Raw genomic sequence first — 3945 nt, 5'->3', positions numbered from 1 at the left:
GCGGCGGGGTTGCCCGCCAAGCTTCCGGAAACGGGGGTCCTCCGAAAAGCAGCCAATCCGCAACGACGGCCTTGGCGGGTCCCTTGCACCAACCAATCAGTGCGGGCCTTCTTGGGGGGCGGTGCCAATCTGGCCGCCCCGTCCCGCCCCCTGCGCCCTACTCTAGACCTCTACGAGGTAAAGAAGCCCGGGACTTGGAGAGGGGCAGCGCGTTCCAGACATGTTTAAGTTGACGCTTAAAAATCTTGAACCGTGAGCATGCTTCTGCAGTAAGACAGATTCTCAGTGTCAATAGAGGGGTCTTCTATCATCAGAGTGGAATGCTGGCTCACCTTTGAATTTCTAAGGGCAGTGTTCCATTAGCATCTGACTAAAGCAACCTCAGTATGATCTTTAAATTTCACGCCCTTAGGTTAAGGCTATGTAATAGTCACTGCCTTAACTGTCAGAGAATTTGTTTCTCTTATCTGCCAGGACAGGTCTATAGGGTGTCTCCTGAGAGTGCGCCTGGGGTTACTTTGCTTTAGATCCAGCTCCTGGTTCCCTGTATGGTAAAGGCCTATCTGAGGTTGCCCATCAGTCGCTCAGATTCTTGGGAGAATTCACATTAGTAACAGGATGAGTATGTTGTGACTTTTTTTTTTTAAAGATTTTATTTATTTATTTGACAGACAGAGATTACAAGTAGGCAGAGAGGCAGGCAGAAAGAGAGAGGAGGAAGCAGGCTCCCTGTTGAGCAGAGAGCCCGATGCGGGGCTCGATCCCAGGACCCTGGGATCATGACCCAAGCCGAAGGCAGCGGCTTAATCCACTGAGCCACCCAGGCGCCCCGTATGTTGTGACTTTTAACAATCAGGAAAGCATCCGTGTTTTTTTCTGCAGAAATTAAAAAAAAAAAAACCTAAAAATTACAGCTTCACTATTTACAAGACCCAATCAGTGCTGTTTCCGTGATAACTGATGTGAAAATGTTGGGGTTTGGGAGCAAACAGCCAAGAAAGAATTCTTCAAGCATCTTCCGTGCAAAAGGCTTTATTAAAGCACAGGGACAGGACCCTGGGTAGTGAGCAGTGGCTGATTATATCCTTGCAAGTTGGGAGGGTGTTAGGGATAGTGTAAAGAATTTGGAAGCAAAGTTTCCAGGATCTTGAGGGGCCATTTATTACCCTCTACTAAAATCTTGGTCATGAAACCCTTCAGATGTTTTATCAGTGGGCCATATGCTTGGAGGATGATTGCCAACATATGTTGAGGAGTAGAGATAAAGCAAGCTTCCAGACGAATTTTTTTTTTCCTTCTTATGTTAAAGGAAATCCTGGAGGACAGGCTAATGTCAAGCTAAGGTTGCCTTTTGCTCTTAGGAACGTATTAACATGTAGGCAGCTGAAGTTCCTAGAGGAAGGTCACTCTGCCTTTCTCAAGTACTGGTCAACGGATTGTAAGTTGTGAGGAAATTTAATTTTTTTTCTGTATTTCTTTTACCTGTTCTTCCCATCAACAACTGAGACTTATTTTGCTTGTGTAATTACTTCATCAAATTTTGGTTAACACTTCCAGTAGTAAGACGAAATATATAATCAGTGCACGTGTGCAGAGAATACTTCCTTTAGTAGGAGGGAGGGCCAAAAGGGAAGAAAAGAAAAGAAAGGGGAGACATACAAATAAGAGGCCTGGACACTGCAAATTTGTCTATGGAGCTCCCACATCTGTCTACAAGATCACAATTTCGACATTATAAACACAACCTAGGACCTAAGAAATGTGAAAATTCAAAAATCCCTTTTTAGTATTTTTACAAATTTATTTTAAAAAATAACAATTGCAATGACATCAATGATTGATCATCTGCATTCCCCCTACTGCTGGGAGAAAAACCTATATTGTTGAGTCCCAAAGTAAAATCAAGACATTATTATCAGGCACCCAACAGCCAGAAAAAGCTCTGTTGGTCCAGTGGTATAGACACTGACATATGTTCAATGTACCAGTGCAATTAAAATATATACATTTACAATTATCTTGCCAAAAAGAGCACTCAAGAAGTGAAGTAACTATGCATTAAACGAATTATTCACTCATCCGTTCACTCTCTGCATCTATGACATCATCACTACTGTCACAAATAAAAGAACTAGTAACAAAGAAAAAAAATCCAAACCTCAAACCCCCCACTTCGTGGGTTATATGATGTGTTAAAATGGCCACAATAAAAGGGCCATGAGCTATCTGAAATGCAGTGACAAAATGACAACTGAAGCATTTCTTTCAACAAAACACAACTCAAACTTGCGGAAAAAAAATTCTGCAACAGTATGAGGTTGATACTACTATGTACAAACTTACAAACACAAATAAATAGCATTTTAGAACTGCTGTTGGCTTAGATCTGAGGACTTTCTGATCTCTGTATCTTAAAGACTCCTAAACAAATGAAGGGTACAAAAGCCTTATTGTTTTTAGTGAACTATCATCTGAAAATCTTGGGGCTTACTGAATAAAATCAACATCTGAAACTTAAGTCAAGAGCCAGAAGATTCTAGTGAGCCTATCAAAGGATTTGGTCTTTCCTGCCATCTGAAAGCCGGACAGATGACTACAGACACCAGGGACTAGAGAGAGATTTTACTTCCTGCTTTCTTTGCATAGCTCTGTTCCTCTTTTTCCATCATTCCAATTATTTCCCTTCGTGATGTTTTCTTCAGAGGGCTTATTTTCCCTCTTAATACAATTAGAGTAATAAAATCAAAGATAGTGTCAATTCTTACTCTTGATATTTAAATCAAAACCAAATGATCTTTAAAAGGTTTTCCTTATTTCTAGAGAAAGCAGCAACTCTTCTCAAATATCATCATAGTTTTCCCGATTCAACATCTAGAAATAAAATTAGAAATGGAATAGAAAATTTCTGAGGCACAGTCCTTCCGGGAGCTATAGCCCAATTCTTGACCCTGCCAGCATCACCACTACCAGTTGGCAGCTTATCCCCAGAATGTGGATGCAATGTAAAAACCTTTCTGCTATACAAGGCCAGTGTAGAAAAGGGGAAACATGGAAACTGGCACCAAAGAATCAGCTGCCAGAGGAAGAAAGAGAATGTTTACTCTCTGGGTCCAGCACAAAACAAAGTGCTGCAAGAGTGAAGCCAACATTCATCTTAAACTCGACAAGGTAAGCTGGAATATATCCAGGAGAGTGTGATTGAACAATGCTTTCCAGACAGAAACTGTCAAAGAGCAGTTCTCAGACTTCTCCCTTTCCATGCTTGTTAAAAGGTTATAGTATATATAAATGTGAATTACTCTTTTCGCCTTAATGATCCATCCCTGGCATCCATCCACTGGAGAATCATGCTATATGGCAACACATAGGTATATATACTACTTTCTCTTCTGTTGGACTACAACATGTGTGAACCCTTTTCTTTCCCAAATGCTGTCACAAAGCCTATGATTGAACACCTCTAGGGGCACCCGGGTGACTCAGTCATTTGAGCACCCAACTCTTGATCTCAGCTCAGGTCCTGATCTCAGGGATGGGAGTTCAAGCCCTGCACTGGACTCCATGCTGGGTGTGGAGCCTACTTAAAAAAAAAAAAAAAAATCTTGTTTGGCTCTCTATTTAGGAGTTACTACAAATGTCCTTAGCACTTCAGCACAGAAGTTGTATGGTTTTGTTCTCTACTTAGGAAAGGCAGTTTCAAGGTCCAATACCCTCTAAATTATAAGTAGCAGAAGCAAAAACTATGGTCCAGATGATCTATCAGCAGACAGACAAAAAGACCACAACTTGCCAAAGCTTTAAAAAAAAAAGAGAGAGATTCAGGAATTTATACTTTTAGTGCTCGAGTCTTTTGTTATTCTATCCCCAGAGTTAGTTTTTCTTGATTGGAGTCCAAAAATACCAACCTATCATCTGGTAGACAGAGATTCCTATTATTACCACAGG

Source organism: Meles meles, chromosome 5 (genome assembly GCF_922984935.1).
Source record: "Meles meles chromosome 5, mMelMel3.1 paternal haplotype, whole genome shotgun sequence".
In the NCBI taxonomy this organism is placed as follows: domain Eukaryota; kingdom Metazoa; phylum Chordata; class Mammalia; order Carnivora; family Mustelidae; genus Meles; species Meles meles.
The sequence above is the reverse complement of the archived record's forward strand: the minus strand, read 5'-3'. Positions refer to the sequence as shown.